The 13,801-nt window shown below is 43.9% G+C and overlaps 1 protein-coding gene across 1 annotated transcript in view; it reads left to right on the top strand.

Annotated features, from left to right (window-relative positions):
• The first annotated feature begins 3,671 nt into the window (after positions 1-3,671).
• The window catches only part of LOC147005020 (actin-related protein 3B-like), a 59,767-nt gene continuing 49,637 nt past the window's right edge, over positions 3,672-13,801 (top strand). Inside the window, exon 1 of the mRNA XM_085836532.1 lies at positions 3,672-3,723. The gene's annotated coding sequence lies outside the window, so the exon portion shown is untranslated. The remainder of the gene's footprint in view (positions 3,724-13,801) is intronic.

Consider the following 13,801-nt stretch of genomic DNA (forward strand, 5'->3'; position numbering starts at 1 on the left):
GATGATCACCAAGAATAGCAGCTGAGGTGGAGTGGATCAACCTGAGCTTAGAGTTCTACAGAGGGCAGAGGTGGAGAACTGATGCCAGTCCTTAGGAGGAGCCAAAAAGATCAAGTGGAATCTGAGACGTTGAAACAAGAAGCTGTATCATTGAAATTACCTTGGAGACTCAAAGATGTTAAAGATGCCAGAGCAATGGGATACATGCTAAGGAAAGCTGCTAACGGAGAGTTGAACCAGCTGAGAATAAAGCAGTTTGTTGCAGTCAACAAAGATGAAAAAGGAGTGGAGATCTGAAGAGCACTTTGACATCTTGGAGATGCAGTTTGGTGTTTACCCAGCTGGTTTCATGTCTTTCATGGGGATTACAGTTAAGTGATTGGATGAATCTCAGAAGAGGCCTTGAACTTTGGACTTTTACTATTGTTGAGACAGCTATAGACTATGAGGGTTTTAAAAGTTGGAGTAAATGCATTTTGCATTATGTAATGTTTAAGTATGGCCCCCATAGTCTCATGTTTGTGAACAAATCTATGGGGGACAGGGAGTGGAAATCGATGGTTTGTATATTCTTGCACCAGGGAGTGGCACCATTTGGAGGTGTGGCATTGTTGGAATAGGTGTGACCTGGTTCAGTAAGTGTGTCACTGTGGATGTGGGCTTAATACTCTCACCATAGGTGCTTGGAAGTCAGTCTTCCACCTGCAGCCTTTGGATGAAGATGTAGAAATCTCAGCTCTGCTTGTGCCATGCTCCCACCTTGATGATAATGGACTGAACCTCTGAACCTATAATCCAGCCCCATTGAAATGTTGTTTTTATAAGACTTGCCTTGGTCATGGTGTCTGTTCACAACAGTAAAACCCTAACTAAGAAACCAGTCATTTATGTAAAACAAAATGAAACAAAATCTTAACTCAGAGCAGGGTTATGCCGGCCATGTACACTGTTATGTTCTGTATGTTATGAGGGTTGTTAACTCTATAAATTTCCACATCTATATGTTTCATATAAGACCTTTCAAATTCAAGATCAATATGAACTGTTATGTTTAAATAGGCTTGAGTAAGGGCAGCATTTCTAGCCCCTGTTCATGAGCTCTTTGTGGTTTTTTTTCATGGAGCTGGCCCTAAGAAATATCTAGCATACAGTTTTCAGCTGTTGCCCTGGATGTTCAGTTATGGGGTGTGCATTCAATAAACCTTCCCTGTTTAACTGAATTCAGTGTTTCTGTGGTTTGTTTGTTGACCCTTGGACAGAAACACTTCCATTCAGCAGCACATAGGACACTGAGCCAAGGTCAAGAATGGTGATATCTTGCCATGAATTATGTGACAAGGGGGAAGGGGAATTTATCCCTTATGATAAGGATCAGGGATGGCTTGGTGTTTTTTAGGTTTCTATTTGCCATGTGAAACAGCTTCAAGAACCCATTTCTAATGTCCTTGGAATCATGTGTTCCCATGATGATGCACTCAGACATGCCTGGAAACTACCAGGATATTTGTCAGAGAGCTTGATTTCTATAAGGGAGGGAATATGGTTAATTTATACTGCAGGATATTTGGTCACATTGTAAACCCCAAGATTGTGTTAATTTCTGAAAGAAAAAAAGAATAAAAAACTTTTTATGGTGTAGCTCAGCCCTAGCACAGACCTGTAATCCAAGAGCTTTCTGTTCAGTGTACATTTTTGTCCTATGGCTCATCCCTATCTCACACATTTATTGCAAAGCAAAATAAAGTCAACACCACTTCCAGAAGTAGAGCAACCTACCAGTTGATAGGGAATGAATATAACTAAACAGAAGAATGGCCTTTTTTGGGGGTGGCGTGCAGGGGGGTTGAGACAGGGTTTCTCTGTATAGCCCTAGCTGTCCTGGAACTTGTTCTGTAGGCCAGGCTGGCCTCAAACTCTGAAATCTGCCTCCCATGTGCTGGGATTAAAGGCATGTACCACTACTGTCTGGCCTCAGAAAGAAGTACTTTAAGTTGAAGGATATTTAAGACAGTGTGGACAGGGATAAAGAATGCTTTCCTACTGGGAGTTCATCAGGGTAGGAGGGTCAGCTAGGTGCTTTCCCTGACACTATGAGCTGGGTACTGAGTCTTCACTGGTAAAAATTAAATGCCTGGAATATGTGTGTGTTTTAAAAATGTATTTATTAATCATTCCATTGGATTATATCTCACATAATATGCCACTTCCTGGTTACTCTCCACTAACCCCTCAAACTACAATCTGCACTCTCAGCCTCCACTCTGCCTGGATGAGGATTCTCCTTCACACCCCCTCCCTTTCTTGCCCTACTGATTGAGAAACACACTACACTGGATCATCAAACCTCCACAGGACCAAGGGCCTCTCCTCCCATTGCTTTCAGCTAGGCCATTCTCTGCTACAATGTATCTGCAGTTATAGATCCCTGGTTATACACTCCTGGGTTTGTGGTCTAGTGTGGTAGGGGTCTGGCCTTTCCCTCTCCTGTAGTCTGAAGAACTCACACTCCATGGAGGATGGACAATAGGTATGGTACAAGGGTAGCCAGCTTGTGTGTATTACTTGATATGTTTTTTTAAAATACCAAAGTCAGCATAGGGAAAAGTATATTTTTTTTAAAAAATCATAAAATTAAGAAGATTTAGAAATGTCAAGTGGAAGCATTTAATATCAAACATCTTGAAATAATCTGTAAATGAGAACAAATTCATTGTTTCTTTGTAGTCCCAGGGAGGGTTTTGTCCACTCTAAGCAAAGGCTGTCTGCAATGAGAGCTGGGATCAGCTGGGATCAGCTGAGTTGGGGCCCTCAGACTCCTCAAGCTCCTGAGACTGCTTTTCCGTGTACCCTTCCAGCAGTTGGTCCGAGTGATGTTTTACCCTCCTCCCCTTTATAGTTAGGAGATTATCGAATGCTTTTGGAACAGAAAGTAGTATTTTGGCAGTTGTTTTCGTACAGGCTTTTGGAATCTATCAGAGTATCTTGACAGAAAGTGGGCTTCTTTCTCCTGAATGGAGATGGGAAAGAGATGCTCCTGTCGCATCCTCAGGAGATGGCAGTGGCTGTGTCTACACATATGCCATGGCAGTTTAAGAAGATTCCGTAGTCAGTCCAAAAGTTTAGGGAGTGAGGAAGTAAGGCCTTGGCACAGAGCCCGTGCTGAGGTAGCTGCAGCTCAGGCATAGGTTCTTTTCTGCATTTCACCAGCTCTTTAGTTTGGGTAGCTTAGCTTTTCAGTGCCCCAGTGCTTTGGTCTGCAAAACTGGGACAACTGTATCTTCTTTGTGTTCTTGTGAAGGTCAGAAGAATGTGACAGCTCGCTGAGAGTCAGGGGTCGGAGGTATAGACACGAGCATTATTTATGCTTCTATTCTGGACCAACAAGCTAATACTGTAAACTTTGCAACTACTTTCAAATAATTCTCAGGCAGCACAGTCTCTCTCTCTCTCTCTCTCTCTCTCTCTCTCTCTCTCTCTCTCTCTCTCTCTCTCTCTCTCTCTCTCTCTCTCTCTCTCTTCCTCTCCCTCTCCCTCCCCGTCTTTCTCTCTTTCTGTTTTTAACTTCAAGGGAATATTCTAGACTTGGTGAGCTTATAATGACAGCATGAGTGGGGTGTGGTCTGGAGCATTGCCGTCTAAACCTGTGTTGATGACTTTGTGCTTTTAGGTACACCAAGCTTGGCTACGCAGGCAACACTGAACCACAGTTCATTATCCCGTCATGTAAGTAAAGCTCTCCCTTGGGTTCTCAAGGCTTGTGTTCCTCAGCTTTGAAAGCAGCCCAGTTCTGTGTATGAGGTGTCATAATGGTTTTAGTGTCATCTTGTAGACCATCACCCACTTTCTGGGAAGGGCTGCTTACTCTGAGCATTGCTATGGGAGGTGTTGTCACCTGGACTTCATTAGCAGCATGCTTGTTCTTGATCCCTTCAAACTCCTTTCTTTGTCATTGGCTTTCTAGTTTCACCTCTGGAGGCTACCAGGGGGCCTTTCATTGTTTTCTAAGTGTTCTAACTGCCTGGATCTGTCTCTCTAGTTTCTTAAGGCTGATCTGTAATCTTAAGGAAACACAGTTTCATGGCCTGGCTGAGTGTCAATCCCATGGCACCAGTCACTGTTGAAACACTTTTTGTTTGTTTGTTTGTGGCAATGAGAGAGGCCTATGATTACCCTTTCCATACCATTTAGAAGAGTTCTGTTTCTTTAACTATTCATCAGCCTAAGGTGGTGTACTTAGGTGTCATGCCTTGGGCAAGAGCTCACCCTACCTGTTCTTTATTGCCCCTGGGCATCTCTCTGGAGGGCTAGTTGGGCTTTAGAGGTAGACTTCTCTGGTTTGAATCCCAGAGACAGTTTGCCCAAGGGAAAAGGGAGCAGACCCCTGTTTTGCTGCTGAGGTCCTAGGACCCAGCTCAGAAGGAGAGCTTTGTTACAATGTATTCAGGTCAAGGTCAGGATCACTAGAAAGTGCACTCCAGATTCCTAGAGGAGATCTGTGCCAAGAGCTCCAGTTCCGTGCCTGCAGGAGAATGGCAGCTCTGGCTTTCTTGGGGTGTGCAGGTGCCACATGTGGGGTATGCCTGGCGATGGGTGTTATTGGTCTTCTGTGTCCTCATTTTAAATTCATAAAGTGGAATGTTGTCTGATAAGGATGCCTAACAAATAACAGACAAGGGGACTTAGTCAATAGAACCGTAACATGGTTCTAGAAGTCCAGAGTCCAAATTTAAGGTGGTGCCTGGTGAAACATCTTTTTCTAGACTTACGGTGGGGCTGTCTTCTTTACCATTGTGTCTTCATGTCACCTTTGCTCTATGTGAGCCTGTGTGAGTATGAGAGAATTGGTGTCCCTTCCTATCAGGCTGCCACTCTAATTGCATTAGAACCCTGCCCTTGCAACCTTTGAAAATTCACTATGTTCATAAAAGTCCTGCCTCCAAATCCAGTGAAAATGGAAGCTGGGCCCCATTCTGTGGGGGCTTAGTTAGGCCCCTGACCTCTGACATCTGTACAGTGATCAGCCACTGAACTTCATTAGGGGGAGTGGTCGTTTCATGCTGAGTTGACAAATTGGGCTTTCTCATTTTTTTCAAAGCAGAGATTAGGTTTTTAACCTTGTTAAGTCCCTCATCTAGGAAGAACTGACAGTGTTCCCTTTGCTTTGCTGCCATCTGAAACTCAGCAGCGCCTGGTGGGCTGCACCACTTAACCTAACCTCATTCATGGAGGGAATTGAAGCCCCTTATTAACAGGAGTCAAAAGGCAGGCGAGCGCTCAGATGGGGGCAGTGAGAACCTCGGCAGTGGCGACAGCTAGAAGAGAATAAAGATGTCAGAGAATGGGGAGTCAAGGGCTGGGAATGTTAAAAACATATTTTATTTGTTTAAAATTTTACTTACTTATTTTTATGTGTATGGGTGTTTTGGAAAATATTAAATAGGAACAGCAAGGTCCCGAGTTATAAACTCAGCTACTCTCTGCCTGAGGTCTCCCCGCCTCTAGGCTAGCCTCTGTGTGGTGGTCTTCCTAGCTCCAGTTCTCCCACCTCAGAGCCACTCGTACCTTCTCAGCCATCCACTCCCTGTGGTTGGTGGTCCCAAATTCCAGTAAATCAAATCTCTAGAAGCTTGTAATTAAATAGTCAGATTTATATATCAATAAATTCCCACTTCACAGGATGCCCGCACAATAATTTCAGAGCCATTGATGATACAAGCTGCCCCCTAGATAAGACAAGTTACCCCAATTATTCTATCCCTATATGATATTATAGCTACCTGTGGCTATTTAAAGCCACATGGAATCTGAATTGTCCCGTTCATCCTCCATCTTTCCCCTTCTCCTGTGTCACTCCCTGTCTTTGCAACTCTTAGCTCTGCCTCCCCTTTCCCTGTTCAACCACAGGCTTCTTGTTGTATTAATATTTAAATTAATTGGACAGGGAAAATTCTGCTACATAGGGGTGTTTGGCCTGCATGTACATCTATCCATCATGTGTGTGCAGTGCCTGCAGAGTTCAGAAGAGGGCATTGGAGTCTCTGGGACTGGAGTTACAGATGGTTTTGAGCCAAAGTGTGGGTCTGGGACTTGAACCCAGGTTCTCTGGAAGAGGAGACAAGCTCTCAACTACTGAGCCATCGTTTCATCCTCATCTTTTTATTTTGTAATTTATGTGTGTTATGTTCATATTCATGTAAGTTTGTGCACTTGTGAGTGCAGAGCCCTGCACAGTCCAGAAGAGGATATCAAGTCCCTTGGAACTGGATTTATAGGCAGTTCTGAGCCAACTGAGATGGATGCTGAGAGACAAATTCAAATCCTCTGCAAGAGTGGTATGTGCTCTGAACCACTGGGCATCTCTCCAGTGCCAAACGACGGTACTGTTGGCTGCGATTCTTATGGGAGAGCCTTGCCAGAAACACAGTTGAAGATGTTAGGGCAGATGTGTGGGTGTCGAGGTAGGTGCAGGCCTCAGTCACCCTGGACCACTCACTCACCCACTGCTCGCTTTTGTGCTGAGGTTTCTGTTTGCAGAGGTCTCATTTACAAGACTGGTTTGAGGATGTGTGTGCTGAAGTGGCTTCAGGAGGGATGGATCTCGATCTGGCCTGGCTTGCACCAGACTCATGTCCCATAGTGCAGGAGAGAGAGAGAAAGAGGAAGAAGGGAGGAAGATATGAAGAGGAGTGGAGGGAGGGAAGGAGGGAAAGAGGGAGGGAGGGAGGGTGGGCATCAGGGCTGAAGCAAGCCTGTGATCCAAGGGTCTGCAGGCTGGCTGTGGACTTGGAGAGGTGAAAGCTGAGCCCATGCAGCCTGGCAGGAGATGGGATTGAGGTCTGGGTAATAGTCATGTGATAGACTGCATTGTCTTCCTAGGGATCCTCAATTTGCACAACAGGAATGCTTACAGGGTCCTGAGGGCTTCCATTGGGGCCTGGCTACTGGAACTATACTGTCAGTAGATCTGTCCAGGCCTCACTTGTGTCTGTCTGTTGAAGATTTTGTGTAGTCTTGGCCTCATTGTTTGAAGTTTATTATTTTTTTTCCTATTTTTGCTTTGAGGTTGTTGTGCAAGGCTTAGGCTGAGGAGAGTGGCGTGAGCAGCACAGTAAAGAGAGAGGGCAGTGAACAGAGAATGTGAACTGCACAGTGACTAGGGCGGGGTTGAGGGGGCGAGTTCCCTGTGCTCACTGCATCCTGGGGAGTTGCCAACAGCTCAGACTAGGTGCATTCTGGGATGAGGGCTTCCCAGCAGAGGGGCCTGAGGTAGCATCTGCTGCTGTTCTTTCTTTAACTGGATCTTACTGTGTAGCCCTGGCTGGCCTGGACCTCTCCATGCCTCTAACTCACATAGCTTTACCTGCCTCTGCTCTCCTGATGCTGAGATTAAAGATGTGTACTCTTACTCCTGGCCTGTTATTTTTAATGCAATGAAATTAAATATAGCCTTAATATTTTGGCTTGGTTAATTAAATGCAAGAGAAAATACAGGAAAGCTCCTGGATCCCACCCACAAAAGCACACTAACATTTCCTCTTCCTGTTAAGTAAACACATACAGTCAGGTGCTCCATAAGGAAGTGCTGGCCAGCGCTGGCCTGAACTGGACACAGGCTTTGGAATGTTTTAGTTGGTGTAAGTGAACTTGCTTGCTATGCTGTCACCTGAAGTGAGGTTCACAGATGACAGCTGTCTGTGATGACACCTTTCGGGCTCAGTCTCAGCCCCTCCTTCCTGTTCCTTCCTCTGGTGTATATTTTCTGCCTAGATTCTAGTGTTATGTTTCAGCGTTACGTCCTATGTATAAAGGTCCACTGTGCTGTGAATTTTTAAAGCAATTTCGTACAACATTTCAGCATTATCTTAAGAAAACCTCTTCAGTGCTGGCTTTAGTTTCTATAACTGCTAATGTATGCAGTTCTGAAGCCAAGTCTAGTGAGACTATAAAACTTAGTCTCCTTTTGTAGGCTCCTCTTGCTTCAGCTTCCCCATGCTGGAATTACAGACATAGGTCATTAGGTCCAGCTAACATTTTAGCAACACAAATATTTTCCAGTTTTTCTATTATACAGAACGGGTGGCCTTGCCCACCTGCCCGAGCAGGGATCCGAGCTGCTCTGGTTGTGTGGCTGCTCTGCAGCTGGCTTCTCAGGAATCCAGTATTGGTCTCTGCCCACTGGCAACTCCAGCAAATGTAAAGTTACTTGACTTTTAGAATTTGATTTCTATGGTAAACCTGAGCATCATTCCTTAGCTGTTCATGCCTTTTTCCATTTTTTAAAATTGCATTTTTGGCAAGTTTTGTGTTGTGGGGACACTAGGCATCATGTACCGATTTGTTACAGCTATTATTCCTATTTTTGTGATTATTTGTTTATTTTTGTGGTGTTTGTACTAACCACTGAGCTTCCTAGTGCACTGTGACATTCTTAAAGTGTGAAATTTTAAATTTGATAGAGTCAAACATTTCAATATTTTTCAGCTCATCATGTTGCTATTTTTAAAAGTGTACTCCAATTCCAAAGGAATTGTGTATTTTCTGAATTAAGTTTTGAATTTGTGTGAAAGATAGCTAGCTGATTTTATTTCTAAGTCTAGGCCAGTTCCCCCCTGTTCCGCACAAGTGATCAACAAGTGCACTCCCATTTGACACTCCTTTTCTGTCACACCGTGGTCACATTTATGCTTGGCAATATTGTTCTGGATACAGGATTTTACCAAATAGCTCAGAACTGTTAATCTTCTGCCTCAGGCTCCAGAGTGCTGGGCTTACAGATGTGAGGCACCATGCCTGCCCATGCTTAGGAACATTTGGTCTTTATTTTCTTCATTGATGTGTTTACCTGTCTCTGCTCCAGGAATGCAGTTTGAACCCCATTTTGTGTTATACAGTTTTCTCTAGTGGGTTTGATGTTTTCCCTCCCTCCCTCCCTCCCTCCCTCCCTCCCTCCCTCCCTCCCTCCCTCCCTTCCTTCCTTCCTTCCTTCTTTCCTTCCTTCCTTCCTTCCTCCCTCCCTCCCTCCCTTCATCCCTCCCTCCCTCTCTCCCTCCCTTCCTTCCTCTCTCCTTCCTTCCTTCCTTCCTTCCTTCCTTCCTTCCTTCCTTCCTTCCTCCCTCCCTCCCTCCCTCCCTCCCTCCCTCCTTCCTTCCTTCCTTCCTCCCTCCCTCCCACCCTCCCTCCCTTCCTCCTTCCTTTCTTCCTTCTTTCCTCCCTCCCTCCTTCTCTCCCTCCCTCCCTACTTCCTTCCTTCCTCTCTCCTTCCTTCCTTCCTTCCTCTCTCCTTCCTTCCTTCCTTCCTCTCTCCTTCCTTCTTCCCTCCCTCCCTCCCTCCCTTCCTTCCTTCCTTCCTTCCTTCCTTCCTTCCTTCCTTCCTTCCTTCCTTCCTTCCTTCCTCTCTCCTTCCTTCTTCCTTCCTTCCTTCCTTCCTTCCTTCCTTCCTTCCTTCCTTCCTTTTTTTGGAATGATTTGGCTTTTCCTTTAGATTGTAAATTTTAGAATCAGTTAGATAATTATAAAAACTTATAGGAGGTCTTGATTTGAGATACTCTTTTTATAGGGTAATTTAAGATTTTTACATTTAATTTGATATTCATGAATAAGAATTGAGTCTTCATTTCCTGCTCATGAAGGCAGAGCAGGTGTTGCCATTGTTCATTCATGTCTTGTGAGTTTTTCAGAAAAGTTTTATCTTCTTTATATTCTTCCACATGCTTTTTTGGTTAGATTTATCTATAGCAGTTATTATGTTTTATTGTGTGTAAATTTATTTTTATAATTAAACTTTCTGACTAGTTCTTGCTAGCCACATGAGCACACTCTTGGGACTGCAGCAGCTGAGAGCGCATACTGCTCTTTGCAAGGAACTGAGTTCAGATCCCAGTACTCATGTTGCACAGTTTACTGTAGCTGCCAGTAAGCCCAGCTCTAGGGAATCCTATGCCCTCTTCTGGACTCTGTGAGCATCTGCAGACACATGCACATTCCTACATACAAATGCAGATACACATGCATAACTTGAAATCAAATAAATCATAACAGTTTTAGATTTGTAAGTTATTTTTGTATGCAGCAACATTTGTTTGATAGTCTACAGTTAAACCCTCCCTCCCTCCCTCTCTCCCTCCCTTCCTTCCTCTCTCTCCCCTGACTGTTTTTGTGGTATATGTGTTGTGTGGATGTGAGCACCTGTGAATGCCTGTGGACAGAGGCGAGAGGTTGATGTCTTTGTTCATTGCTCTGCATCTTAATTTTTGAGACAGTATCATTCTCTTACCTTGGAGCTTATCAACTCTGCTAGGCCGCCCTGCCAGCCAGTGAACTCCTGTTTCTGCCTTCCCAGCACTGGGACTCTGCATACATAAGTCTCTGCTCGGCCTCTACATGGATGTTGGGGAGCTAAACTCTGTTCTGTTGCTTGCACAGCAAGCGCCTTACTGATTGGGCCATCACCCAGCCCCATCTGCAGGCAGGCCATTGCATTGCTTGCAAATAATGGCTGTTTGGCTAAGTCTAATCTAATTCTAATTCTAATAATTCTAATTCTGATTCTGGTCTTCATTTTGCTTCCTTATTGTGGCTGTTTGTAGTATTTGCTCATTCTTTTGGAACATTTCTTTCTTTATTGTATGTGGGGTGCACATGCCACACTATGCATATGGAGATAGAGGACAATGTCCAAGAGTCAGTTCTCTTCCTCTATCACGTGGGTCCCAGGGATTGAACTCAGGTCGTCAGGCTTGGTGGCAGGCACCTTTACCCACCGAGCCATCCTGCTGGTCGATGGGTGTGTGTGTGTGTGTGTGTGTGTGTGTGTGTGTGTGTGTGTTATAAGGGCTAGAACTTCTATTAAAACAGTAATTAGAACTTTGTCTTACTGACTTTGAAGAGAGCACAGTTTTAGTGTTTCATTAGTGGTTCTATATAGGCATTTGTTTATGGCCATGCTATTCCAGGTTTAAACAATGTTCCAAGAGCTGTGTCCAGTGACACATGTCTGGAATGAGCCCTTGGGAGGCAGAGGCAGCAGGACCAGGACAGTTTGTCTTCTTCATCTTGATTATATACCTTTTTTTACTTTTTGAACAGAAAACTTAAGACAATGATTTAAAATAATAAGACATGATGTATTCTAGACACTTAATTGTTTTTCTAAAGGCAGTTGTTTAATTTGATTCCTACAGTTCTGCTGTGATGGTTTGACATTCTTAGTATTTCTAACTATTTTATCTTAACTCCAAATGTGCTAAACAAACAGTCACTCTCTGTGTACTTGAAGTCTTACTTTAAGGAAACACTCCAAGACTACATAAAACACACATACAGAACATGTTTTTAATATTTGCAGAACACAATATTTGCAGAACACAAGAAGTCTGTTCAACACTTGGATTTTGTTTCTTTGCTCATACTGAGATCCACAAAAAAGCTAGTTAGCAAGATCTCATTCACTTCAGCAGTGCCAAGGATGGCCCCACCAAAGTCCACTAAACAAATACAGACATGCTCAGCAAAACTTAATGCCTGGAAGCATGATTGAAAAATATATGGTGCACACCTTTAATCCCAGCACTCGGGAGGCAGAGGCAGGCAGATTTCTGAGTTCAAGGCCAGCCTGGTCTACAAAGTGAGTTCCAGGACAGCCAGGGCTATACACAGATACCCTGTCTCGAAAAACAAAAACAACAAAAAACAAAAACAAAAACAAAAAATAAATAAACATGAAGAGGTCATAAAGAGTCTATTTTTTACTGAGCAGCTTTCCTCAGATGAAACAAAACCCAAAAGAGAAGTAACAACAAACTAGTTACAAAGAAACAGTCTGGGAGCTGGGCAGGATAACCCAGCACTATAATCCAATCAGGAGGCTGAGGCAGAAGGATGGAGAGCTTGTGCCAGCCTGGACCACACAGAAAGAAGATCTGTCTCAAAAACCAAAGTGAGGCTACTAAACAGAAAAATCCTATTCTGCTCCAGGGAACTGACTTTGATACAATGGGGGTGCGCAGTTCTTGATTTGAAACTTCTGAAGAGTGTTATGGACTTGTTCTAGGGCCCCCTGTTTCCTAATGTAAGATCTGTGCCATCTCCATCCAATCTGATTTAAATTGATGTTTCAAGTTCTTGCTATATGGTTTAATATGCTATGAGATTCTTTATTTTGTTTAAAGGGAGAAATGTCTCTTTGTTTCTAGCAATTTGGGGTCAAAGGGCAAGGTTTCCTCTTGGCCTTTTTGGACACTTAGTTGGAAAGGGTCTGTGTTAGGGCTGGGTGGAGAGGAGGGCAGGGCTCTGTAGCTTGCAGTGGGTGCTAGGGTTGCTGGGCAACCTAGGTTAGACAAGCGCTCTGCCACTGAGCCTCATCTCCAGCTCAAGCTTGTGTGTCTTTATTGCTTTGCTTGGATTTTATTGCTTGCCATACAATTATGAAAATAAGTACCATCTCCCTCCCCCACTTCCTCTCTCCCACCTCTCTAGTCCCCTCTCCTCTCCTCCCTGCCACCAAAACTTAGCTCTGTTAGGGCCTGGGTTCAGAACAGGGAGGGATAAGATTTACTTTACTGTCATTTAAATTCCTGTTTGTGCTCCTTTATTTCCTGTCAAGTCTTAGGCTTTTGGTGGGGTGGGGTTGGGCTATGGCTTTCTTTCCCTTTGGGTTCATGTTTTGCCCCCAGATTCTTGGCAGACTTGAGCTATGAATTGTGGGATCTTTTTCCCTCACCCCCCCTCCATTCTGTACTACTAACTTGACAGTTTAATTGGAAATTTATACATAATTAATTAAGCTTGTTCTTGCCAGACAGTAGAATAACTCTATCTTTTCCCTTTTTCTTAGAAATATATTTTCTGTGTGAGGGTATCTTGCTGTACATATGTTTATGCACCACATTCCTTTCTTGCCCACAAGGTCAGAAGAGGGTGCCAGATTCCCCAGGGACTCTAGTTACAGGTGATTGTGAGCCAACTGGTCCTGGGAATAGAACCCAGGTCCTCTGTGATAGCAGGCGCCCTTGACCACTGAGCCATCTCTCAGGCCCTTCTTGTATCCTTCTCTTCACTGTTACTTCATGATGCTCTTCTCAGGAAAAAAAGACTTCCCATTCACTCTTAAATGCTGCTTTAATTCTGTCTCTGTAATCATTTAAGGGTGTTAGAAAACTCTCTTTTTTTGTACTTTCAGAAATAAGTTATGTGTATACTTATTTGTTTTGGAATAATGTTTTACATTTACTTATTACTATTATATTATTATTATTATTATTATTATTGGTGTGTGTGTGTGTGTACTTGTGGCACAGTGTGTACAGAGGTCAGAGGACAAGCTGCTAGTATCAGTTTTCTCCTTCTACCAGTTGGTCATGGAGTTGAACTCATGTCATGAGGTTTGGTCGCAAGTGCCTTTACCCACGACCCATCATGCCAAACCTGGAATAGTTTTTAAGATGACTTTACTGCAAAGTGCATCTTACAATTCCAGATAGGCGAGTAGTTGGATTTGTTAAACTTTCCACCGTGGAAGTAGTGGGCTGTGCTGCAGCATAGGCTGATAAGGCTGACACAAAGTTACAGACCCACTTAATTCAGTTGTGCAGTGAGCTTGTAGATGACAACTTTGTGTAGCAATGCTAAAAGCTGGACACAACCTGCTAGGGTATAAACATTTGATTTTTGTTCTGTTATCTTCCCTTCCAGCCCCATAACTGAAAAGCAGATATGCTGCCCAGGGTTAGCTATGCCTGGCTTTGATTGACAGTCTCAGTCCCACACACCAGGTGGTCTGTAAGTTACTGAAATGGAGCCTGTG

The sequence above is a fragment of the Mus caroli genome, unplaced genomic scaffold (genome assembly GCF_978045245.1).
Source record: "Mus caroli unplaced genomic scaffold, Mus_caroli_1 scaffold_4, whole genome shotgun sequence".
Classification (NCBI taxonomy): Eukaryota; Metazoa; Chordata; class Mammalia; order Rodentia; family Muridae; genus Mus; species Mus caroli.